The sequence below is a fragment of the Rhinopithecus bieti genome, unplaced genomic scaffold (genome assembly GCF_001698545.2).
Source record: "Rhinopithecus bieti isolate Rb0 unplaced genomic scaffold, ASM169854v2 scaffold_1348, whole genome shotgun sequence".
Lineage (NCBI taxonomy): Eukaryota > Metazoa > Chordata > Mammalia > Primates > Cercopithecidae > Rhinopithecus > Rhinopithecus bieti.
The window spans coordinates 454,905-482,778 of record NW_016803373.1 but is presented as its reverse complement, the minus strand read 5'-3'; the positions used below and the strand labels follow the sequence as shown (position 1 = coordinate 482,778).

Below are 27,874 nucleotides of genomic sequence, written 5' to 3'. Positions count from 1 at the left end.
GGGATAATCCATGGGGTAAGCATCACCGCTGTCCTTTATTCTAACAGTGGGGATGATAGTTATTCCACAGTGAGATGAATATTCTGGTGGAGGGAATCGCTGTGTGCTCCGTCTGTCCTGGACTCACAGGGGATGTCAAAAGGGGGTAGCAGCTGAGCTGACATCTCAGAGATAAGTAGGAATTAGCTAGATGGAAAAGGGGGCTGAGTAAGGTCATCATTCAATCATTATTCATTTAGTATTTCTTTTTTTTTTTTGAGACGGAGTCTTGCTCTGTCGCCCAGGCTGGAGTGCAGTGGCCGGACCTCAGCTCACTGCAAGCTCCGCCTCCCAGGTTTATGCCATTCTCCTGCCTCAGCCTCCCAAGCGGCTGGGACTACAGGCACCCGCCACCTCGCCTGGCTAGTTTTTTGTATTTTTTTAGTAGAGACGGGGTTTCACCGTGTTAGCCAGGATGGTCTCGATCTCCTGACCTCATAATCCACCCGTCTCGGCCTCCCAAAGTGCTGGGATTACAGGCTTGAACCACCGTGCCCCGCAAAAATTGTGTTTTTATAGAAGAAGACTGGAATGTGTTCAGCTGATAGGATTATGAGTAAAGTCCTTTCCCTCTCCCCTCAAAAAAATAGTCTTTAAGGTTGGGTTATATTATTTTCATTTTCACTTTTTTTGTAAAGGAGTCCATTTTCCTAAATGCCATTCTAAAGACGTCTAAGGTCATTGAACTTAAGTCTTCAACAAGAAAGAAATGAGCTGAACAAAGCAGGAGGTATCATGTTACTCGACTTAACTTCAAAGTATTCTACAGGGCTACAGTAACCAAAACAGCATGGAACTGGTACAAAAACAGACACATAGACCAATGTAACAGAATAGAGAGCCCAGAAATAATGTTGCGTATTTACAACCATCTGATCTTCAACAGAATCGACAAAAACAAGCGCTAAGAAAAGGACTCTCCATTCAATAAATGATGTTGAGATAGCTGGCTAGCCATATGCAGAAGATTGAAACTAGACCCCTATCTTATATACCACATACAAAAATCAACTCAAGATGGATTAAAGACTTAAATGTAAAACCTAAAACCATAGAAACTTTGGAAGATAACCTAGGAAATACCATTCTGGACATAGGACTTGGCAAAGATTTCATGATGAAGACACCAAAAGCAATTGCAACAAAAACAGATATCTACCAATGAGAACTAATTAAAAACCTTCTGCACGGCAAAAGATACTACTCACAGAGTAAATCAACAACCTACAGAATGGCAGAAAATATTTACAAACTAGGAGGAAAACAACAGACAAAGGCTTAATGTCCAGAATCTATAAGGAACTTGAACAAATTTACAAGCAAAAACCAAACAACCCCATTAAACAGTGGGCAAAGTACATAAATAGACACTTTTCAAAAAAAGACATACAGGCGGCCAACAGGCATACAAAAAAAAATACTTGACATCACTAATCATTAGAGAAATGCAAATTAGAACCATAATAAGATACCGTCTCATACTCATCAGAATAGCTATTATGAAAAAGTAAAAAAAAAAAAACAAAAAAACAGATGCTGGTGAGGTTAAAAAAAAACACACACATACTCTGCTGGTGGGAGTGCAAATTAGTTCAGCCATTCTGGAAGGCAGTGTGGTGATTCCTCAAAGAGCTAAAAGGAGAATTACCATTTGACCCAGCAATCTTATTATTGGTTATATACCCAAAGGGCTATAAATTGTTCTACCATAAAGACACATGTTCATTGCAGCACTATCCACAATAGCAAAGACATGGAATCAAACTAAATGCCCATTAATGGTAGACTGAATAAAGAAAACATAGTACATATGTAGGGAAAAGAAAGAGAGATCAGATTGTTACTGTGTCTATATAGAAAGGAAAGACATAAGAAATTCCATTTTGACCTGTACCTTGAAAAATTGCTTTGCTGAGATGCTGTTAATTTGTAACTTTGCCCCAGCCACTTTGCCCCAACCTTGTGCTCACAGATGTGTTGTATGGAATCAAGATTTAAGGGATCTAGGGCTCTGCAGGACACGCCCTGTTAACATGTTTACAAGCAGTATGCTTGGTAAAAGTCATCGCCATTCTCTAGTCTCAATAAACCAGGGGCACAATGCACTGCGAAAAGCTGCAGGGACCTCTGCCTTGGAAAGCCAGGTATTGTCCAAGGTTTCTCCCCAAGTGATAGTCTGAAATATGGCCTTGTGGGTTGAGAAAGACCTGACAATCCCCCAACCCGACACCCGTAAAGAGTCTGTGCTGAGATGGATTAGTAAAAGAGGAAGGCCTCTTGCAGTTGAGACAGAGAAAAGCCACTGTCTCCTGCCTGCCCCTGGGAACTGAATGTCTCGGTATAAAATCCGATTGTACATTTGTTCAATTCTGAGATAGGAGAAAAACTGCCCTATGGCGGGAGACAAGACATGCTGGCAGCAGTGCTGCCTTGTTATTCTTTACTCCACTGAGATGTTTGGGCGGAGAGAAACATAAATTTGGCCTATGTGCACATTCAGGTATAGTACCTCCCGTTGAACTTAATTATGACATAGATGCTTTTGCTCACATGTTTTCTTGCTGACTTTCTCCCTATTATCACCCTGCTCTCCTACTGCATTCCTCTTGCTGAGATAGTGAAAATAATAATCAATAAAAACTGAGGGAACTCAGAGACCGGTGCCAGTGCAGGTCCTTGGTATGCTGAGTGCTGGTCTCCTGGACCCACTGTTGTTTCTCTATATTTTTGTCTCTGTGTCTTATTTCTTTTCTCAGTCTCTCGTCCCACCTGACGAGATATACTCACAGGTGTGGAGGGGCTGGCCACCCTTCATACATACACACCATGGAATACTATGCAGTCATAAAAAAGAATGAGATCATGTCCTTTGTAGCAACATGGATGGAGCTGGAGGCTCCATTCACGCCTTAGTATTGTAGGCACCCTACTGTCAAAAATATGACTGAGTTCTTGACTTAAAAATATAATATTCATCTGTGACTCTGAAAATTTTTAAGTTTCTCTTTCCACATCAAAGGACATGATCTCATTATCCTAAGCAAATTAACACAGGAACAGAAAACCAAATATCGAATGTTCTTACTTACAAGTAGGAGCTAAACAAGGAAAACACACAGATACTAAGAGGGAAACAACAGACTCTAGGGCCTACTTGAGAATGGTGGGTGGGAGGAGGGAGAGAATCAGAAAAAATAACTATTGGATACTATGCTTATTACCAGGTGACAAAATTACCTGTACACCAAATCCCCATTACCTATATGACAAACCTGCACAGATACCACTGAAACTAAAATGAAAAAAAGAAAGAAGAGAGAAAGAAAGAAAGAAAGAAAGAAAGAAAGAAAGAAAGAAAGAAAGAGAGAGAGAGAGAGAAAGAAAGAAAGAAAGAAAGAAAGAAAGAAAGAAAGAAAGAAAAAGAAAGAAAGAAAGAAAGAAAGAAAGAAAGAAAGAAAGAAAGAAAGAAAGAAAGAAAGAAAGAAAGAAAGAAAAGAAAGAAAGAAAGAAAGAAAGAAAGAAAGAAAGAAAAGAAAAGAAAAGAAAAGAAAAGAAAAGAAAAGAAAAGAAAAGAAAAGAAAAGAAAAGAAAGAAAAGAGCTAATGAGTGTCACTCTGGTAAGAACATGCCTTAGTACTGTAGACATCACAGTGTCAAAAATATAACTGAGCTCTTGACATAAAAATATGATGCTCATCTGTGTCTCTGAAATCCTGTATGTTTCTTTTTCCATGTCAAATTATTTCAAGATCTCTTCAGGGCCCTCTCCCTGACGCGCAGGTCTCCAGGACTCTGACTCCACTGAGTGCCAGTCACCAAGTCTGGCCTGGAGTTCAGTGGCTGGGCAGTTTCTCCACCTCACTGGTCTCTGAACACAACCTACTTTGTTGCCTGAGGGATCCCTAGAAATTGTGGCACTTTGTGAGGAGAGATGGTTTTACAGGAAGATATGCGGTTACCTGGGGAGGGCTAGTCTATCTGCCCTCCAGGACAAGCATGGCCAGATTTGTGGTAAGGAATGCATTCCAGACAACAGACCAGAGGGATTACTCAACAGACCAGAGGGTGACTTCCTCCGTGACCTTGGGCCAGTGATTCCTCATTTACAAAAGAGGGTTTTGGATTAGACAATCTTGAGGGTTCCTTCCTGCTCTAACTTTCTGCAAGACTAAGTTTCTAATGCTAAATCCCAGAGGATTTATTTGAAAGAGATAGACACATCAGGTAGGACAGACCTTTAGTAACCAAATATTAATAACAGCTCACTTTAACGTGTTTACTCTGCGTCATGCACTGTTTTAACACTCCACATACATTGCCTCACTTAATCTTCACAGTAATTTTATGAGATAGGAATTATTATTATCACTAACTTACATATCAGTAAACTAGGTTCAGAGAAGTTACTTAACCTGCCCAAGGTCACATTAGTAGGTAACAGAGGTAGGTAACTAGTAGATAACTAGTAGGTAACTACCAATAGGTAACTAGCAGGTAAAAAAGTCAACTCTTTAGCTCAGCCAGTTTGACTCCAGAGCCATGTTCTTCGCTGCTGCTTCACATTGAAAGATCTGTCTGCAGAGCTCAGTGTCTCCCATGTGACATTTACTGACTGTTGGTTTCTCCAAATCCACTCTCCCTCTTCCCTACAAGTTGCCCAAATTATTTATGGCTTCCCTTGTACAAAGTTTAAAACTAAAAAAGAAAGCAAAAAACAAAAAACAAACAACAACAAAAAAACACCTTTGCTCAAGTCCCAGCACATAGGTATAAATAATATAGAGGCAGTGTAGAATTGTATAAAGTAGACGTGAAAGCTGAAAGCTGAGGGAGTTATATTCATGTCCAGCAGGTAGGGAAGTGGTTTAGAAAGTAGAATAACTTCCTGGATCCCTGAAATCACTGACTGCACAAAAATTCATAACCACCTCCCCCACATTTTCACTTGTTTCTGCCTGGTTCCCAGGTGAAGGTTGCTTGGGAGGTGCTGTTCAGTTCCAAGATGCTCAATTAAAAGATGGGGATGAGTCACTGAACTTGGAGAATGTAGAAAAGTCAGAAGAAGAAAAGCTAGAAGTCCTCCCTTGCATCACCCCACCTATTCATGTAGGAGAGGTTCCTCTGCACCTCCTCTTTCTCCTGGGGTTATCCATGACAATGAAAAACCCACTGGGAAAAGGCATAAGGAGCCTGAGAAGATCAACTGTGATTTATCCATGAGTAGAGCATTGCAAACTGTAATCAGCTATTAGAATCCATATAATAAAATATTAGTCAAATGCCAGTATGTGCAAGGCAATCTGGAGATATAGGGTACTTGCCCTCTTGACTAAGTCTTCATAGTAAAACCTCAATAAATTTGAAGTTTTCCACCAAGAGACAGAGCAGCATTTGGAAGTGGTCCCCTGGGGTAGGAAGCATCTTGCCCGGACCCTTAGGGAGGAAAAGAAAAATGCAATAGTTTGAGGAAAGCAAAACCTCTATCCTCAACCCACCATGGGCTTGGATCTTAAGTATGCTATTATCGTTTTTCCTCGTGTGCTCCTGGGATCCAGCTCACAGCATCCAAAGCTGGAATCAACCCAAACTGGCCACATCTCACATAATATTGTTTTTGGTTCACTCTCTGTGATTAGCCAAAACCCTCTGAGCACAGAGGAAACACTGTTTCCTTTTGACCACTTTAAACCCTTTTATTTCTCATAGGAAGGGCACTGACTTTTCCACTATAAAGAAAATAGAAAACTGGGCATGGGGCATCACAGGGAAGGGAAGTCTGCAGGGTGTGCTTATTTGGAGCCCAGGCTTTGAGTTCCTGTTTCAGCTCTCTACTTTCTAGCTGTGTGACTTGGCACATTACTTATCCTTAGTAAGCCTCTCTTCTGTCATCTGTGGAAGGGGTGGATAATATTTACCTCCTAGGACTTTTTTAACTACAGAGACTTTAAAAAACACTGCACATAAAATCACTGGTTACCCCAAAGTACTTGGCACTGTGCCTTGCACATAGTAGGTTCTTAAGAAATGGTAACTATTATTGCTGTAGCTTCCAAAATGTGCAAGAGGCAATGATGAGATTTTGCTTTGGAGTCTATGCTTGCGCTTAATAAGCTATAATAGTGTGACTATTCTCTTAGTTCATTCAACAGACATTAGTTGAGAACTTAGCATGTGCCTGAATGAGCTAGACTCTAGAGACAAATGATACTTAACACATTTTCTCCTCCTTCAGGATTTCACAGCCTAGCAGGGGGGAAAGTATTATATAAACTAATAACAACAGTGGTGTAACAAGTGTTGTAGAGGAAAGTGCTGTGTGGGATAAGAAGGGAGCAATTAATTCACTTGGTTGGAAACAGCTTAGTGTGACTCAGGCTGGAATTACAAGGCCGAGCTGTTCTGCCCATTTCTGCTTGTGACTTGAAACATGTGACTAGGAGTAAGGCAGAAGTCTTATGAGCCTTTAGACCAAATAGGTAAGTGTTAGACACCATTCTTGACTGTTCACTTGCACTCATGCAAACACACACACATTCCAATGCACTACCACACCCTGCGTTCCCCCCCCATACACACATACTTCAAATCACCTGTATACATGCACATATACATTCCAACTTAAGCACACACACAGTTTTCAACCCCCTTGCCTATAAACACACACACATTTCAGCTTGCATATGCATGCACACACACATTTCAATCAGTTACTAGAATGTGACATTCCACTTCTTGTCTGTTTCTGGCTGTCTACACTGCTAGGCCAGACCCAGGACTTCTCTCTGAACTCCAACAATTTCTGAACACCCCTCCTGTCTACACTTTCAGCTCTCTCAAAATGTTCAGTTACCCTTCCTGTCTGTGCTCACAACTTCATTCTCATTCCCACCAAATCATCCTCTTTTCTACAGCCACAGGGATTTTTCTAAAACTCAACTCAATAGGGTCTCTTTTCTGCTTAAATAAAACTTCATTGACCTCTTCTCTACTTCCCATTACTGATCCTAGCATGATGCACAAGGCCTTCCATGATCTCACCTGTCCCAACAACTCAGCCGTCTTTCTGCCACTTATATTCACTTATCCATTTATTAAACAGATATTAGCTAAGTGCCTACTATGTACAAGTCTTTGACCTGGGCACATTCTTTTTGAAACACATGCTTTAGCAGGTCTAATGAAGTGTGGTTCCTTGAAAGCCCCAAGCCACCTCCAGGCTACAGGCCTTTGCTCACCTGTTTCTTTTGACTGGTAGACTTGCCATCAACAATGACATGATCAGGACCCTTCCATTTCCCGCCATTGTCCCCTCAGAGAATTGAGCACATGTGCATTTGCAGTCGCTTTCACCCTGTGGTTGCTGCTGTGCCAGCACCAGAACCCCTTTCTTCTACTCATTGGCTTATATGTGCATCCCCATCCCCGCTACCCTTTAATCTCTATATTATTCCACATCTCCACCATCCAGCATTATCCCTGGACCATGGGAATCTCTTAGGAAGCACTTTCTGAGTGAAGCAATGTTTCTCCTCTTTTTTTTTGAGATGGAGTTTTGCTCTTGTTGGCCAGGCTGGAATGCAACAGCGCGATCTCGGCTCACTGCAACCTCCACCTCCTGAGACCAAGCGATTCTCCTGCCTCAGCCTCCCGAGTAGCTGAAATTACAGGTGCCCGCTGTCATACCCGTCTAATTTTTTTTTTTTTTTTTTTGTACTTTTAGTAGAGACAGGGTTTCACTATGTTGGCCAGGCTGGTCTCAAATTCCTGACCTCAGGTGATCCACCCGCCTCAGCCTACCAAAGTGCTGAAATTACAGACGTGAGTCACCACACCCAGCCAATGTTTCTCTTCTTATCCAAATCATGAAATCTAGTTGTGCCGTTTTTATCCCTCCCAGTTAAAGATGTCCCAGAGGGGAAACTGTATATGCGGTTTTCTGACATTGTAGCAAACAATAAATAATCACTGTATAGTGCTCCGCACCAGTTGATCTTTATACTAGTAGGTGGCAGAAGTAAGACTCAGGTGCAAATTTCTGACTAAATGCTGTGTCCAAAAGAACAGGCAAAAATAAAAGAGATAATTGGTGAAACAGTAAAGCAAAAGGGGTGAGCTGCTCTCACCAAAAGATAAATGTCACACTTCACCAGGTTCACTGATTACCTGTGAAAGCAGGTTAATCCTGCTCTGTATTATTAAGTCCTAGGAGGAAGAGTTTCTGTTATTCATTCATTAATTCATTCACTCATTCATTCTTCAGCGTATATTACTGAGTACCAAATATATCTGGGTCTGTGTTAAGTGCTAGGTAATCCATCCGTGAATTAAGAGCACGTGAATTAAGAGCACACGAATTGCTGTTGGTGAGAGCAGACACCTCTTTTGCTTTACGGAACACTCTGCATTGGGATGGCAGCCTGAATGAAGGGAGAGGGAAACAGATAGATTGAAGATAGGTTCTGGTGAGGAGTGAAACAAGCCTTGCTGATGGCTCATATGTCGAAAGAATAATCAAGGATGACTCGGGTTGAATACCTGAATTTTGCCATTTATTGAGTTTGGGAAGAACAGAAAAGCAATACATTTGGAGGAAAAGTAAACCCAGTTTTGGACACAGCAAGCTTAAATTATCTATAAATCATTCAAGTAGAAATAAGCATTCTGATTGTTATCTAATCTGGAGCTCAGAGATGAGGCCTGAGCTAGAGATATAAATGGAGGGACAAAAGCGTATAAACGGCCTTTAAAGGATGAGACTAGAGAGATTACCTAGAGAGAATGTGTAAAAAGGGAAGAAAAAGGGGCCAGGACCCTTACTGAGGCTCTTTCTACTCTACCACACTGCCGTTTTTTGCTTGGATTTATAAGTGGAGAAAATAGATACATATGTAAAATGTATCGGCTGAAATGGACATAGCATGGTCCATGGGGGGAAATGCTGGAACTCGTCTGTTTTTTTGTTTTGTTTTGTTTTAACTAAAGTGCTATAGGTGAAGGAAAAAATGGAGATCTGAATCACTGAAGTTCTTAAAAAACAGATTCTAGCTCTCTCTCTCTGTCTCTCTCTCTCTCTCTCACACACACACACATACACACACACACAATGACAGATGATAATCACCTACCCATACACAAATGAAAAATACAAACCCCATGAACCAAAAATGCTTCATCTTCTCATCTTTTAATAGGACACAAGAGAAATAAAAAGCCAGAGTTGCCCTAACATTAGTTCATTCCTCTCCCATGACTCATTAAGCATTGATGTCACCTTAAAATTTTACAATTAAGAGAAATTGGTCCTATGTGCATTAATGGAGCTCTTCCCTGCCCTGGACCCAGCAGGGTCTATCTGCCATGAAGCAACAGAGTTTATGGGGAATATAAGAGGGTGATGTTCCCATACCCTTCCTGAACCGGGGCCCCACCTTTGAGAACACCAACTGGCTCCCAAAAGCTGCCCTCTAAGAGGCTCTTTCTGTGCACAAACTTTTTAGTGATGTATTAATTTTTCTTGAAAGGTAGGGTAGGGGAAAGAATTTGGAAGTATATTTGAGCTGATTGTTGTATTTACAAAATTAATGTCTTTATGTCTAATTACAGAACTAAAATGGGCAATTGGAGCCCATAATTAAAGAATGTACATAATGATGAAATTACAGTGTGCAATGATTCAGGAAAAATCTTAATTATACTCTGTGAACCTGAAGTTCCTGGCACTATCTCACATTGCTATTTTCATCCCAGAAATCATTTGTATGAGCTCACAGGTTTCCCATGTCTCTGAGTGGGGATGCTTCATGGGGACAGAGAGGCCCTGAGAACGTGCCCACCGGTAACTTTCACTAAGACCAGTCAGCACAGTCCATCCTCATGAGAATGGCTGCCAGAACATTGAAAAAACCAAAACTGTAATGACTAGTGTGATAGAAAGTTGTTCTCTGGGCAGTTTTCAAAAACTAATCTTTTACCACAACATTATGGGTGGAGATTTGCCTAAGTACTACTTATTTAGAAGCACCATCAAGACATTTGGTCAGTTAATTAAGAAATAATAAAGTGTATATGAATCTATATGTATATATGTATATACATATATATTTAGTTTAGTATAAATATGTATATGTGTGTACACATATAATACATAGTTTTTAAAAGAATATGAAGAAAGATAAGAACATCACATGTGATGTAGTTTGTGTAGATACAGGCACTAATTTGTGCACTACTTTGCAAAAAACTATTCGGAAATATAACAGACAAAAGTTAGAAAAGCAAAAAGTCAAGGTACAAGAGGGAAAATGTAGAGGACCAGGAGCCAGAGGATCTACCTGAATGGAATACCAAAATTACATCAGACATTTTTTTATAAGCACTACTTATATATTGACTCATTTAATCCCCATCACAACTCTATGAGATAGACACAATTGTTTTATAGATGAAATAATAGAAGCACAGAATGGTTAATAATTTGCCAGTTACTCAGTTGGTAAGTGATGGAACCAGGTTTAGAACACAAGCACCTGGCTGCAGAGCCCAGCAGTGGTTCACTGAAGGCTTTTGAGCAACAGAGTGACACAAGAAGATGTATCAAGAGTACGTGCTCTGGGCCGGGCGCGGTGGCTCAAGCCTGTAATCCCAGCACTTTGGGAGGCCGAGACGGGTGGATCATGAGGTCAGGAGATCGAGACCATCCTGGCTAACATGGTGAAACCCCGTGTCTACTAAAAAAGTACAAAAAACTAGCCGGGCGAGGTGGCGGGCGCCTGTAGTCCCAACTACTCGGGAGGCTGAGGCAGGAGAATGGCGTGAACCTGGGAGGCGGAGCTTGCAGTGAGCTGAGATCCGGCCACTGCACTCCAGTCTGGGCAACAGAGTGAGACTCCGTCTCAAAAAAAAAAAAGAGTATGTGCTCTGGTAGCTCTAAAGAGGATGAACAAAAGTTGAGAGGAAACTGTAAGCATGAAACTATAGCGATTGCCCAGAAAAGTGGCCAAGACAGTCTGACCATTGAGAGTGACAAACAAATGGAGGGAGAGATGAGAGACATCGTGGGAATAGGGTAGGACTGAGTGGTAGATATGATGGGGAAGGTAGGTCAAAGATGACTATTTTTTTGACCTAAATGACAAAACGAATTGTGATAACATTATGAGAGACAGGAAAGGGAAGGAAGAATACAATGGAAGAGTTGAGTTCTTCACAGATGTATCTTTGAGATGTCTGAGGGCTTCCACAAGGAGGTGTCCATCAGGCAGCTAGAGATTCCAGAAAAGAGCTTGATTGATCAGGCTAGAAAGGCTAATTAGAAAGGAGACTAGGAACAGAGAACGGAAGCCAGGGGCAGCCTGACAAAGGAGAAGGAAAGGGGAGTCACAGAAAGGACATGACTCCAAAGTAAAAAAGGCAGTAGTTATTAGTCACCACCTCCCAGAAGCTTCTCAGCCTTTGCCTAGAATAACCCCATCTTCCTCTATCATAGCTCACACATTTGGGACATGGTAACCCTTGGGAAATGCTAATGATATGATCATTGCTATTTATTAACATTGCTCAACAGTCAGCTCCAAAAGGGCATCTGTCTTGTTCACTGCTGAATCCTGGAAGCCTTGTGCTTAGCCTGGCATTAAATATATGTCCTGGGCAATAAAGGAGTGAGTACAGGATTGGAGGAACTGAGCTGATGAGAAGTTGGCAGTAGGAACTCATTCCCAGTCCAGTGCCATTTCTACTGTGCCCCATGACCTTCTCCTCTCCCGACCACTGCCCCCAGCTTCTCAGGGGCAGCCCTCACAGCTCAGTACTGAGTACCCACGTGACAGGTTCACATGTTACAGACCATGCGTGTATGTGTGCTGACAGGGTACAAAGAGGCCAAGCCACAGCCACTTTTCCCCTCACAGACCACACCCCTCATTTACTGTGAACCTCCTGGCACATGAAGAAAAGGTTAAATACAGCATTTCAACCACCATAACAAGCATAAAGTGTTTATCAGGGCCAAAGGAAAAAGCAGCACCCCACCCTCGGGCCTCCCATCACTTGTACCAGAGTCCAATCACTGAAATTAGTGTTCTGGCTCCTCAGCTAACATAACCACTTGCTCCTGGCAAATCAGAGAAAAGCCACTTATCCTTCCAGATCACATAAGCCTCTGGGTATCAACAGACAACAGAAGCAATAGGGGTTTGCCCTTGGTTAAAGCAACTGAAATCAGAGGCATCAGCAAAGCTGAATTCAGTCAATCTTATCCAAAGTATTTGGGTTTATCTTAGCTAAATTATTAATGCCCAAGAGGAAACTAGAGGGCAACAGTTTCTTTTATCATTGTTGTCACAGCTCTTCTGATCTTTCAACTTGGCTAGGCTATAGACCCCAGTTACTCAAACACTGATCTAGGTGTTGCTGTGAAGGTGTTCTGTAGATTGATTAAAATCCATCATGGGTTGACTTTACATGAAGAAGACTATCCTAGGTAAGCTGAACAAGCCTGATTCAATCAATTGCAAAGCCTTAAAAAGCAGAGCTGTCGTGGGCACAATGGCTCACGTCTGTAATCCCAGTACTTTGGGAGGCCAAGGCAGGCAGATCACGAGATCAGGAGTTCCAGACCAACCTGGCCAACATGGTGAAGCCCCATCACCACTAAAAACACAAAAATTAGCCAGGCGTTGTGGCGCATGCCTGTAATCCCAGCTACTGGGGAGGCTGAGGAGGGAGAATCACTTGAACCCAGGAGGCAGAGGTTGCAGTGAGCCGAGATTGCGCCACTGCACTCCAGCCTGGGCGACAGAGCCAGACTCCGTCTCAAAAACAAACAAAAAAAAAAAAAAACAAATGTTTACAAAGCAAATCATCTATATAAACAAAATTGCAGGGAGAACTTAAAACTTTTTAACCTTTAGAAAGCAAACTATTTTCAGGAAATTTAAAAACACGTTATTAGTCGATAATGTGTGTAGCAGCAATGATAAAGTTCCCAGTTTCTCTGTTCATCACAGCAGGGCCCGTCACATTGTGCTAGCAACGCTTGCTGGCCATGCTGCTCTGTTAACATTAATGCACCCATGGAGAAAATAGCCCAGTTACAGAAAGATACAGCTGTCTCTCTTTAAATGGGCTGGTGACCCCTGACCAAAAGCAGGAAAAATAATATGTAGTACATTTCAAGCCCAAATAAACAGAATATCAATTATAAGGAAGAATTACTGTATTCATAAATTAAATAATTCACATAAAGGGATCAATTCTTCTGTCTAGCACATAAGCACTTCATAAATATTAGCCATTATTATTGAATTATTAATTAATGAGTATACATTTATTGATTAGTAATTAAGATTGGTGATACAATAATTAAAATAACTGTTATTATTGCTGATACAATTAAGTATACCCACACATGCATGTCTATAACAAAAGTGTTCACCAAAAAGCTATGTAACATTCAAGTTTTTGGACTTGACTGTGATGTGTTTGGAAAATGGGAGAAAATAGATTTGATTCCCATTTACATCTCAACTTACTTAAAATTCTAATGGTATTTGATCATCTCCATTGTTTCACAGCCCTTGAACAGGCTTCAGAAGCATTATAGCCATATTTCATAAATTAAAAGTCAGAATACTGCATTTTACAAACAACATTTTTCCCCAGTTGGTGAATTTTGTGAAAATATCTAAAGTTGTCATATTCAGTTATAGTAATAATTTAGTAAGCGGCTTATATTGAGAAGAATAAAATAATAACAAAAGGAATATAAAATTTAGTGAAAATATTTCTAGTCACCATTGTTTGCATGTTTGAAATCAGAACTACCCTTAAAAATCCTACACGTATTTGTCACCATGTGACATTAGCAAAGGTTATAATATTTGCACCCCAAAAGAACTAAAGTACATTTCCTTAAATATTTTCTTAGGTATTTAAATCATGTCAGGAGCCTGCCCCTAACTCCGCTGCCAGATTCCTGTGAATGGATAATGTTTCTGCTGCACCTAAGTCAAATCTCTCCCCATCCCCACCTACTTAATAGCGTGGTGTGCTGAATTGCGTCCAAGACCCTATTTACAAATAAGGAACCAAAGAGTTAAGGTTATATTCATAGGTAACCTTAGGAATGTAACCTTATTTGAAAATAGGGTCTTTGCAGATGTTATCAAGTTAAAATGAGGTTATCTGCACTGGGATGTCACCCAATGACTAGGATCTAAGGGAAAGGAGAAAAAGATGTGGACACAGAGACAGAGAGACATGCACAAGAATGAGTATGCAAACATCAAGGCAGAGATTGGACTGATTGCAAGAGCCATCAAAAATTAGATGTTGAAGAAAGATGCTTCTCTAGAATCTTCAGAGGGAGTATGGCCCTGCTGACACCTTAATCTTGGACTTCCAGCCTCCAGAACTGTGAGACAATCAATTTCTGTTGTTCTAAGCCACCTAGTTTGTGATCACTTGTTACAATACCCCAGGAAACCCATAAAAGCAGTCAGATCCATTATTCCTTTTCTTCAGAAGTATTTTTCCCATCAATCACAAGCTAAGGTCTAATGTGTCTAACATTCATAAGCTGAACCAGGGTTTTCACATCAAAGAATTAGCCTGGATCTCCCCTGCCACAGTACCTTTACTTCCAGTGGCTTTCCAATAAAATTGTATTTACAAACAGGCTGCTGGCCCACAGGCTGTCATTTGCCAACTTGATTTTTCAATATTGAATTAAAATTTTATTTATCTTGATAGCTGAGATTTTGGTATCCCCTTAAAGTTTGTATTCCAGGGGAGTGCTTCACTGCCTCACCCTACTACTAGCCTTATCCCTCTAAGTTCTTCCCCCACTCCCCCAACCTTGCTTTATCCATTAGCTTGCATTTTTCCAGGCTGAATTGTTCTCTTTCCTGCCAGCCTCTCTCCAATGCTCTGAGTAATAATTCTTGGTCTCCAGTGACTCTGACAATTGACTGCATCTGCAAATTTTAATAACAGCTAATATTTCCTGCAGATAATTGAGGAAGGTGTCAATTAAGGCCAATCCTAACCAGATGCCGACAGGCCTTCCCTAGACACTTCCCTTGAGGGAGAGGAGTAGTGTCATTGTTGGGGTTGCAGGGGTGTCCTTTGTCATTCTCCTGCCACATTTATGCAATCTAAGCCATCCTGATCATTTGGATATCATATTGAGAACACTGCATAAAAGATGGTAACTAGTTAAAGGACAGCTCATCTTATCCTGGTCCCTCACTCACCACCAGTGCATTTCTTCCAAATAATATCTTTTAGATGTGTTTGGCCTTGAGTTTCTTGTTTGTGTGTGTGTGTGTGTGTTCTTTTCTACAATGTAATGTGACTGCCTGCTCCCTGACCCACGCTTCTCTGCCTGGTTGTGAAGGTTCCCTGTTGACTTGTGCTTTATTGCAGTGTGACAAAAAGAGCTCTGGACAAGAATTCAAGCCACTGGGAAACACAGGCTCTGCCATAGTCTATCTGTGTGGGTCTCTGGCCAAGCCACTTGTCTCCTTGAGCCCTCCCTTTTCTTCATCTGTAACACAGAATAGCAATTTCTGTCCTTTTTTCTTGTGGTGGTTATGAGTAAAGAGAACAATAAGTGTTCAAGTGCCTTATTACTAAAGTAAGTACTGTACGAAAGCTTATAGATATAGATGTACAAGGAAGACCCTTGCATTATTATTTGTAATCACAAAACACTGGAACTGGGGGACTGGCAGCAAAATATGGTATATTCAAACAACAAATGATTCTGCCATCATTCAAAAATAATTGACTTGGAGATAGATAGATGATTGATAGATAGATAGACATAAATAGTTCCATTTTGAAAATGATGAATAGTTGCATTTTAGAGATACGTGATACACACACACATCTCTCCAAAGTTGCATGGATATATACGTACGTGTATATATTTATGAGTTTACATATATCTTAAATAATTATAAATATATGTTTGTATATATTACATATATCTTAAATAATTATAAATATATGTTTCCATGAAACTTTGGAAAATATCAAGAAAGATAAACATCAAACCTAAATGTAAAGAAAAGTAGTTATCTCTGGGAAATTAGAAAAGTTGGCTGGTAAGAGAAATTTTACTTCTTATTTTATATTTCTTAAGTGGTGAGATTTGAGGTTAGTATAACTTAACGATTTTCAGGTTTTACATTTTAAAAAAATGCAGGAAAAATAAAGTGCTACACAAATGCCAGCTCTTTAGCTGCAACCATGTGCCAGATGATTTTACATACATGCTCCTTATGATACACATTTTTAATCACTAACCCTCCCCCTTTCCCCTACATGCATTTTTTCAACAGCTGGGGAAATTAATCTCACAGCGATAAAGGGGTTTGCTCAAGATTACATAACTAGTAAGTCAGAGCAATGATCCATCATCCACTTTGACTATTACTCTGCATACTCTTTCCGGAATTCACACTGACCCATTGCCATCAAAGTTACGCCTGTCCTTCATTTATTCATTCATTAATTCCACAAATACTTACTGAATGTCTACCCTGTGTTTAGCACCATACTTGGTCCCAGCAAGAGCTGCAAAGATGAACAAGGCAAGCTTTCTGCCCTTAAGCACTCCAAAGTCTTTTGTGCTGCTAATAAAAGCAGAAGCAAAAGAATGCGAGAGAGAGAATGAGGAGAGAGAGGAGAGTAAACAGTTGGGAACTGTCCATCTGCCCTGGCTCCTCTTGTGAGGCTGAGTCAGAAGATGACTCTGATCACCTCCTTCTAACAGTGCCCTTTGTGCTGAAACATGGCAAAGATGCTCTTGGTATTTTGGTACAGTTTCTCAACCTCCTTCATGGTTTTTGTCCAACATGGACATATGGGTGGTGAAAAGAAAAAAGGGGAGCAATGCATTTGTAGAAATTTGAAGGAAGAAAAGGGCTCTGCCATGTTAGGAGTCATTCAAGAGATGAAGTTTAAACCAATTTACACTGGCTAAAAATGAAAAAAAAAATCCTCTAACTCAAAATAAAGAAACATAGACTTATTGTGGGCCTGTGTGTGATTTTTCTTAGGCTTTTCAGAAATATCATAAATAATCTATATATCCTTCTCCTCTTATGTATCTGGGGATCACAGATTGGACTTCATTGATTAATAGACCATAAACAAAGGATTTAGAGAAGTGTGCACCTTTATCTCTAAAGCTCACTTAAGTAGGTTTTTTCTCCCCATCGAGTTGACTTCCTATTCAAATGATATTATCTGTTATATCTTTGGCATGTGCCATAGTTTTGATAAAAGGCAGCATGTATGAGTGGCAAAAAAAATCATACATGCAAGTCCCTGTTAATCAGAATCACTGAGGACAGCATTATAAAGGAAATGGGACATGAGCTAGGAAGGGTTGAATTTGACAGTGGGGTAGGCAGGGGCCACTTAAGATGCAGTGGGAACCTGAGACAATGTGCAGACAGATGAATGAGCACACCTAGGGCCATGAGGGAACAAGGTTCACTCAGCTGTAGTGCTGCAAGGAGCATTGGCAACCATCTACTATATAATCCTTTGTTTTACAGGTGTTCCATCTGAGATCTAGAGGGTGAACTAACTGCCTTGTCAAAATCACACAGCACAGCAATACCAGACTGCTTATGTTAAAAGAGGCTCCCAGTCCACTTTATGATGTTTAATGCATGCTCTGTGAACATTCTGTCCCCAGGAACAAGTAGAGTTTCAGAAAGGGGAGGTTATGGACACGAACAAGAAATAGGAAGTCTGAAAAGGTTTTTGATTTGTGTAGAAAATATATGTAGGAAACTAAGGGAAGTGAAATTGGGAAGATCAATTGGGATTTGACTCTGAAAGACCTTGAATATCAAACCAAGGAGTTAAGACCTTGTTTTCTGTATATGTAACAGAGAATTACTCCACATGCTCGAGCAGAGCTAAAATAGCAAACTTACCATTTTATCCCTGGGAACAAGACTAACATATGAAAATAATTTAACTAGGAGCAAGGAAAGATATTCCCAAGAGTAAAAAAAACTCTCAGAATCCCAGGGAAATAAGGAAATTAGCCAGATTTTTTATGCATCCTCTCAACAAATATTCCTTTACAATATCTTCCCTTTAAAATGATGTAACTCATTTCTTTTCTGATGAAAAGTAATGCATGCTCATTTATGACTTTTCAATTGCATAAGGAAACAAAAATGGTCCCATAATCCCCTTATCTAAAAGCAATCATAGTTAACATTTTGGCATATATTCATTAGAGTTTTTTTCCATGCACTTTTACATCTTTGATTGTATATCTTTATATTACATTGTGACTTTTATCTTGATTTAATATAATATCATAAATACCTTCTTGTGTTACCTAAAACTCTCAAAACTCATTATTTCAAAAGCTTATAACTTATATATTTAACCATACACTCAAGGATGGTCATTTAAGGGTTTTTTATACATAATTCCTATAATAAAATATTTGTAATAATCTTTGTGTATAGATTTTTGTCCTTTTCAGGGTATTCCTTAAGAGTAACATTCATCAAAGACTAAGTTCCTAAGGCCAAATATTACGGAAAATGTTTAAGGATATCACATATCTTTGTCTAATTGGTTTCTATTCTGACTATTAATAGGTAAAAAATATACATAACAATCTGGAGTAGGAGAATACTTAGAGTTTTATGAATGAAAAGTAGTTTTTCCGTTTTAATATCTTTGCTTTATTTAGTAAATATTTAATATTTGGGCAAAAAAAGTCTTCATAAACTTTAATTTTGTTGCAAAATAAAAGTCTGACGACTTAAATTGAATGTCCACTAAAGCCCTTTCTCCCCGCATTCTTACACTGTTGCTTTCTCCGTCTTCTGATCAGTACTCCAGCCCCCTTCCTTTTCCTCACATCCTGTCCCTCCCCCAGCCTCTTCCAGGCTCTTGGATATTTCAGTCCTGTGATTTATTAGGGTTTTCATTTTGCATTCCTAGTGACCAGCGAGCCGTAAGCTTTCACGTGCTGAGGCTTCTGCACCCTTTTCCCGAGAACTTTGAAAGTAAAGTTTTGCAACAAAAAGATTAATGGTGGGCTTTCTGATTTTCATGCCTGTGTGTTTCTCATCTATCCTTCGCCTTGGATGCATGTCACCGGCTTTTGTTCCGAAGCACATGAGGCTAGACATTGGTCTTCCCAGAGCAGGGAGACTTTTTCTAGGACTGAATACTAAGGGAGAAAGCCTGAGTCGCCCAGCTTCTTGGGTATCAGTCGCCCTCCAGACTGCTAATCCTGCTTGGCATGGTTGCCTGCCGACAGCCCTCCCTCTCACTGCCCACCCTGCCCTCTTATCTTGGCCGCTCATAACAAGTCTCTCCACCCCCAACTTCTTTCCCTCCTAGTCTTTTTTCATACATTACAGCAAGATCAAGTTTTCTCACAGCAACTTCGTATCATTTTCACTCTGCTGAAACATCTGCAGCAGTTCTTTGTTTACTTGCATGGAAAGAAATTCCAATATTTTGCAGAGAATCCATAAAATATTTATTTATTGAGTTGACACAAGATAGGGGACCACCCCTCCAGCAAGCTCTAATAAGCTTTTTAATGGGTAGCCAGACATTAAGCACTATTGGAATCTGTACAATGAACTCATGTCCTAGTTTGTTGAGCTAAAACAGAACACATGAAAAGTGAAATGACTCAGCGCTGAGATTTGACTGCCAGATGTCACACTCAATATTTTCAAACTCAACTCCTCTCTTCTCCCTAATCTAATGTTTTCAAATCTACGGGTTCCATTATTCAGGTTCTTCAGACAAGACACATACAGGCCAGGCCGCCTGGGAGATTTGCGGCAGCAGAAGACTTTGGCCCTTGCATGCCCCATTGAAATCCAATTAATTACATAATTCACTTTCTTAGTTTTGTGCTTAGGGTTGAATAAAGGGGCAATAAATTAATAAAAGCTATCCCCACTATTATGCAGCGCCTCGATACCTTTAGTGGGCCAGAGACATAGAGCGTTGCTGGAATGGTCCTCTGTCCCGTGTCAACCCCACACAACCCAACCACTCAGAAGCTGAAGTCTCCAGATCCCCCTTGTCAGTCCATTTAGTTTAGAAAAAGTGGACCTGGACATCTCCCTACTTTTCTTGATTTCTCTTCTAGCTTGCTTTCTACTGAATCCCAATCCAATCCAGATATAGAACAACTATTACTATTGCAAACAACTTCATATTTATAAATACTAATTCAAACATTACTGATGTAATCCCTTTTCACAAAAAACTCACAAGGCACGTTTTTTATCACCTTCAGCTGTTTTACAGAATGAGACGACACATGCCTTTAGGGAAAATTAAGCCACACAACTAGGTTCTTTTCAGTGCAATAAACATATGTCTAATTTCTAATATATGTCAGGGCACTAGGTAAAAAGTATGTGAAATGAAAGCTCTTTTCTTCATTGACTTTACCAATCTGGAGACAGAGACAGACTCCAAATGGATAATTCCACATAATTCGTGGTATAGAACAGACAATGTAGAAGTTTGCTCAAAAAAGGCTGGAAACCATCATTCCTCAGCAAACTATTGCAGAACAGAAAACCAAACACCGCATGTTCTCACTCAATATGTGGGAAGTGAACAATGAGAACACTTGGACACAGGAAGGGGAACATCACACACCAGGGCCTGTTGTGGGATGGGGAGAGAGGGGAGGGAAAGCATTAGGAGATATACCTAATGTAAATGATGAGGTAATGGGTGCAGCACACCAACATGGCACATGTATACATGTATAACAAACCTGCACGTTGTGCACATGTACCCTAAAACTTAAAGTATAATAAAAAAATAAATAAATAAAATAAAATAAAATAAAAATGAAGATAAAAAAAAAAAGTTGCTGCAAAAGCAGAGAAGTAAATGTCCAACCTAACCTGCAGAATCAGGGAAGGAAGCTGGGGTAGTTATGTCATCTGGATGGAAACTTGAATGAGGTGTTAGCTCACAGATCAAGAAACTAGAATTTGAACTCAGATGGGTCTGACTCTCCAGTTCATGTTTTTCCTCACATCCTATTACACAATAGGTTTTCAATGGATATTCACTGAATGAATGAATGAATGAATGAATGAATGAATGAATGAATGAATACATTATGCTTCTTCCAATGAAGAGAAAGTCTAAAATATCAGCCCAAATAGTAACTTTGGCTTTAAAACCTTCACATTCTGACCGGGTGAGCTAATCAGCTCTGCATCTTAGGGAATTTCAGGAGGGCTTGCCAGAAACAGGGTTTAACATAAGGGGATCTAATTCACTCCTACAATCTCTAATTGGTTGAAGTCAAGGTAGACTCTAGAATTAAGGAGAAGACTCTCCACTTATGTCTACCCAGCCTCTTCACAAACCCTTTTAGTGTCCTGGACTATTCAGACAAAGGGAAAAGGAACTACAGTCCAGACAAAGGGAAAAGGAACTAAGTAAGAATAAAGCTTCTGGAGCTACAGCAAAGATTCCCACAGAATCTCACCCTAAACCTCTCTGGCCTCAGATAACTCTGGATGAGGAAAAAGAATCTCAATTCTCCTACACCCACCTCCTCTGAAATTTGGTTCTGGAAAGAAAACCAAGATCTCCAAGACTTGCAGAGCAGAGCAGAGCGTTCACATCCTCCAGTGATTACACGGGTCCCACCTCCCTCCTCCTACAACCTCCGGCTTCACTGTGTTTGTGGAGCAGATGCCTCCATGCCAGCTTCTCTTCTGTATTTCCTGATCCTTGGCCTAAGTCTCTGCCTTCTGTCTCTGTATGCTTGGCATACACACACAGCTATTCTTGGAGCTTGTGTGTGCCATCATTTCACAATTCAAAAACCCAAATAAGAGACAGGTGGTGGGATTCTCTAAGGGAATTAGAAGAATGATTCCAAGCCCACACAGCCTGCCCAGTGAATAGCCCAGAGTGAGGCCGAAACCAACGCTACCTTTTTAGGAGTAAAATGTGTATTATAACCAACTTGTACAAGTCTTTTTATTTCCTTGGTCCCAAATATATCTTTACTCAGAATTTCCTTTTGATTTCCATTCTTGGGAAAAGTCAAAATTGTGTTGAACAATTAATGAAATCAATTTGTGGAGGAGGGAGTCAGCTCAATAAAATTACAAAAATTACAACCATTTCTTTGAGGAGGGACATACTAAATGGATTTTGGAAAGTCAGAGATGCTGTGGTACCATTATCCAGACCAATTTTAGGCTCAAGACCCTTTGTGGGTTGCTTGGGAATTACGGTTTATGGTTCAGCTTCTCCATGAATAGCCATGGATTCAGATGGGCTTGGAAAGTTTGCCACTGGGGCAAGAGAGTATAGCTATTTGATTCCTTTAAGGAAATATTTAGGGTCACTCACATAAGCTAGGGTCAGCAAACTGTTTTCTATAAAGTCTCAGATAGTAAATACTTTTGGCTTTGTGGGTCATATGGTCTCTTTTATAACTATTCAACTCAGTCAATACAGCACAAAAGAGGCCATAGACAATATGTAAATACATGAATGTCACTGTGATCTAATAAAACTTTATTTGCAAAAAGAGGTGGCAGGCTGGATATCACCAGCAGGCCACAGTTTTTCAACTACTGTCATAAACCATCTGTTCTGTGCAGGAGTGTCACTCTCAGGAGGGAAAGTGTCCAGTGACATCTCTAGAAAGGAAGTTGCTGCTTTGAAGTGAGAAAACTTCAAGGCCTGGTTGTTCTATCATTACCTAAGCAACTGAGTGTCAGAACCTGCATTTAACGTGATCCCTAGGTGATGTGTACACATTACATCTGGAGACCAGCAAGTCTCAAAGGACAGTCAAATTACACAGATTCTGATTTAGTCTGAGGTCTTAGATCCTGCATTTTTTTTTTTTTTTTTTTTTTTTTTTTTTTTTTTGAGACGGAGTCTCGCTCTGTCGCCCAGGCTGGAGGGCAGTGGCGCGATCTCAGCTCACTGTAACCTCCACCTCCTGGGTTCACACCATTCTCCTGCCTCAGCCTCCCGAGTAGCTGGGACTACGGGTGCCCGCCACCACGCCCGGCTAATTTTTTTTAAAATTTGTTTAGTAGAGACAGGGTTTCATCGTGTTAGCCAGGATGGTCTCGATCTCCTGACCTCGTGATCCACCTGCCTTGGCCTCCCAAAGTGCTGAGATTACAGGCGTGAGCCACCGTGCCCAGCTTAGATCCTGCATTTTTAACAAGCTCTTTGATGATGCCAATGCTCTCACTAGATAATATTTCAGATAGCACAGATCTACTTTAGACCATTCTCTACAAGACTTAATATTGGACTAGAACATAAGCACGGGGGGGTCCCAACTGCCCACCGCTGCCTACCTCCTCTACCCTCAAATAAAGTAATGCCTGATAAATACTATGCTAAATGTTACACAAAAGTGAAAATGTTTGACAGAGACTCAGACCTTACCTAGAGGGGATCATGGTTTTTTGAGTGTGAGAAAAAGGTAATGTCTCTTATAAGACAATTAGATATCAGTGAGAAATCCTGAAACATGCTATGAAAGTCTAGAAAAGAGACTCCAAACCCCTCTTAGCCATCATAAATGGAGAAACCAGGAGTTCTGTGCCCTAAAAAACAGGAAGTTTGAGCAAGTTCAGGCTCAGGAAGCAATTTAGTGAACACTGCCAGCCAAAAATACTTAACAACATTATTCCTGCAGCCCACAATTTGGGGCTAAAATATGTAGTATAATACAAAAAATTACAAAGAAATTAGAATCGAAACAATGAAAATAAGATTATACCTAGCAGCCCAAATCTGCTCTGACAGCAATAGAGTTTGTGGCTAACCCTGAAATCTACTCTTATAAGCTATAATGATCAAAGCAAAAACAAGAAATTGAGACCTTAGAAAATGCTTGCTCCAAGTGTCTCATGCATACATTTTTTTTTACATTTTCCAAATGGTTTATTGTCATGACACCTTTAATCTTATTCAGGACTGCACTCACACTCAGCGAGAGGGACATCAGAAATGAGCATCTCTAACAGTAAAGTCATCCTTCCCCGCTAGAGCACCTAAAATGCACGTGCTGAATCCCTAACATGGTGTCCAGACTGTCCAGATGTCTTAGCCTAGCCAACAGTCAGGGCTCTCCACAGTCTGGCAAGTGTCCTCCTTTCCAGTGTTATCTTCCACCGCTCCTCAACCCAATCCTCTGCCCCAGGTAGACAGCCATTTCCTCCCTCCCCTCCACTCCACATGCCCAGCTCAGTACTTGTTCACCAGATCACAGCTGCCTAGGTCAGCTCCAACGATAATGACCCACATCTTCCCTTCTGTATATCAAATTCCTTCCTAGCCCCCAAGGCTTGGCTCAAGCTCCACACCCTCTATATTCAAAGCACGTGTTCCTTGAACATCCCAGCTACAAGTGTTCTTTCCTTCCCTCGACCATTTGTCATGGTCCTGACTCATGCTCACCTCCCTTGAGTGTAATTCTCTTTTTTGTTCCTTTCCTTTCCTATTAGCCCATGCCCATGAGAAATCGAGGCTGGAATTCTCTCTTATTTATATTTGTATCCCTTCAGACTACTTCCAGAGTCCCTTACACATTACAGGTGCTCAATAAACTTTGTTATCTTTTTGGTAAATAAAAATATTGTTCACAGTTTATGAATCCCATGAACAAATAAGAGCATGTTATTCTCTAGACTGCTCCCCTCCTCCCCAGTTCTTTCTTCATGTTACTGAAGTCTGCTCTCAGCTTATGCTTTTCAGAATGTTTCTGGAGTCCTGTTTGCCTAGAATTGTCCATGTTCAGCCCTTGGTTCCTCCCTTCCACTCCTCTTCGAAGAACTTTTACTTATTTATTTATTTATTTATTTATTTATTTATTTATTTATTATTGAGACAGGGTCTCATTCTATCATCCAGGCTGGAGTGCAGCGATGTGAACAGGGCTTACCATGCCTCAACCTCCCAGGCTCAAAAAATTCTTCAGCCTCAGCCTCCCCAGTAGCTGGAACCATCACACCTGGCTTTTGTTTTGTTTTGTTTTGTTTTGTTTTGTTTTGTACAGACAAGGTCTTGCGACATTGCCCAGGCTGCTCTCCAACCTGGCTCAAGTGATTCTCCCTCCTCAGCATCCCAAAGTGCTGGTACTACGGACGTGAGCCATTGAGTGGCCTGAAGAGCTTCTCTCCTCAGTTTCTGCTATGCTCTCTCCCTCTCTGGTGGAGGGAGCTACAGATTCTCTGGTTAGTTGAACACTGATCCTGAGTTTGTCTCTCTAAAATAATTCTGGCACAGCCATCGTCCCAAATTTCAGACGTTGAGGTTTATGCAGCAACATGATCACACAGTTTTGTTTACTTCAGCTGTAATCCATTCTGTGACAAGCAGACATTTCCAGGTGTGTCCTGTCACAGCCAAACCACCATCCTCACTGCCACTCCCACCTCCAATGCCCCAGGCTGCCCTGTCTTCATGCCCTGGAAAGCGTGCATAGCAGAATACATAAAACCAGAACCTCCAACCAGAGACTTGAGAGAAACACACCATTCCTAGGCCACTTGCTATGGGAAAAAGACAGTTTCTAACTAATGAAGGAAGACTAAGTCATAATTGGAAATGCAGGCTTTTCCCTTTCAAGGAGAAATTAATGTTGGCAGAGTTGCTCTTTTGAGCTGCCCTCCAATGATTTTGGAAGAGCCATTTTAGAAGAGAGAAGAAAAGGAAGACAGTGTGAATGGCAAACGGAGAGAAGAAAATAGAGAAAGAGAAGGCGTTGAAAAGAGAATACAGAAAAGGAGGGAGACAGAGGGAGGAGGGGGTGGAAGGGAGAGGGAGAGAATAAGGATCCAAAAGAGAAGGGCGCAGATTGGGGAGTGGGGACGGGAAGGGAAGAAGGGGGGGGAAGGGAAAAGCGGAAGGAGAGGGTGGAGGAAGACTGACTGGAGGTACCACCACTGGATCACATAAGCACGGGGCCATTGGTGCTGCAGTGGTCTTGACTTCTCCCTCTGGGAACTCTAACATCCACTAGGAGACAGGACCCCCACAGCTTGTTAGAAATATTCAGTGCTACAAAATCTGTGTCAAAGTTCCCTAGCCCTAGACAACTGAACAGAATTCAGGAGTTCAATCTCCAAAGGTTGTTGTTACCCTTCTGCTCTCAATACCTATTAAAGAGGCAATATCTTTGAAAAGTAGGTGGCCACACCCATCTAGAGTATGCCTTATGTTCCAGATTACCTATTAATAACTTCTCCTGTCCTCACTAGTTCTCCAGATTGGATACTGAATTATTTGGTCTCCCTATTAATAAGAAACACAAGAAACTAAAACTTAGTAAATCCCTAAACAGATTGAAATACTCAGTCTGATTATTCCCAGAAGGAGAATGAGCCTGAATTGATGACCAGAAGGACTCTTCCTGGAGGAGCCAAGGTGTGTGAGATAGTTCCAGGGATAATATGACAGTGGGGTTGGAGGAGGCACCGAAATCAGGTTTCACAGGACAAGGCTATATACAGCACATGTCTTGAATATTGAAATAATAATTTATGGAAATCATTATTTAAGATTGGTGGCCAGGCATGGTGGCTCATGCCTGTAATCCCAGCACTTTAGAAGGCCATGGTGGTAGGACTGCTTGAGCTCAGGAGTTCAAGACCAGCCTGGACAACATAGTAAGACCCCCATCTCCACAAAAATTACGAAGTGGTGGCGTACACCTGTATTTCCAGCTACTTGGGAGGCTGAGGTGGGAGGATCACTTGAGCCTGGAGGCAGAGGTTGCAGTGAGCCAAGATTGCAGAAGATCGCACTGCTACACTCCAGCCTGGGTGACAGACAGAGCAAGACCCTGTCAAAAAAAAAAAAAAAAAAAAAAAAAAAAAAAATCCAATGGCAGGCGAAGAAAAGACCACAGTGATAGTTTCTGAAAGGTAAAGCAGAACAAATGATAGATAAATAATGTTTGAAAAGTCTCATGTAATAGAGAAACACTATAATAATTTCTGGTTGGTGGTGAAGCATAGCAATGAATTATTCATTCTAAAATATATACTATGAAGGCTCAAGTTAAGACCTCTTAACTCTCCCATACCAAGAGTCTATCATAAGGAAGGAAAAAAGGGAGGAAACGAGGGAGGAAGGAAGAAAGGGAGGGAGGAAGAAAAGGCAAATTTCAAGGCAATCTGTGGGAAGAAGGTAATCTAAGATATTAAACTATGAAGTGAATTATTACCACCAGGAAACTAAAGAGCAATGAGGCATTCCCTAGATAATAAACAGAGAGGAGGGGATAATCCAATAGTCATCTTGACAGGGAGAAGAAATCTTCTGGGGAATGTAAGAAAATACTACTTTAGCCCCACCCTTATCCCAATAATCATTCACATTATTTACTCATTCATTCATTCAGCACACATTCCAGAAGCTGTGCAGAATACAGTAAAGCCCAAGTTGAATCTGAGGGCTCTCACTGAGCATCCTCCATGTGTCAGACCCTATGCTAGATGCTAGAGGCATAGGCATGAAGGAGATATGGAGCTCCAGGCTGGCAAGGTCTCAGACACAATCTAGAAATTGCTACAGTTCTAGATCCTCAGTGGGATTTGAGCCTGCCAAAGGATGAACCGAGAAGTCCCATTCAGACCAAAATTTACCTGTAGCAGACCACCTTGATATGTGGAAATAGTTTCCTAATAAAAGTTCTGCAATATAGCATGCTTCTCTTTTTGCCTTGAGTCACAGCTAAGCACGGTACAAATCTGCAATCAGTATCCCTGGGCTAGGTTTTCTTACATTTAATTACCCCAAA

General features: G+C 40.8%; 1 protein-coding gene across 4 annotated transcripts in view; it reads right to left on the bottom strand.

Moving 5' to 3' along the window:
- Window positions 1-27,874, bottom strand: part of DDR2 (discoidin domain receptor tyrosine kinase 2) — a 165,578-nt gene that overhangs the window by 112,420 nt on the left and 25,284 nt on the right. The gene's annotated exons all lie outside the window — the stretch shown is intronic.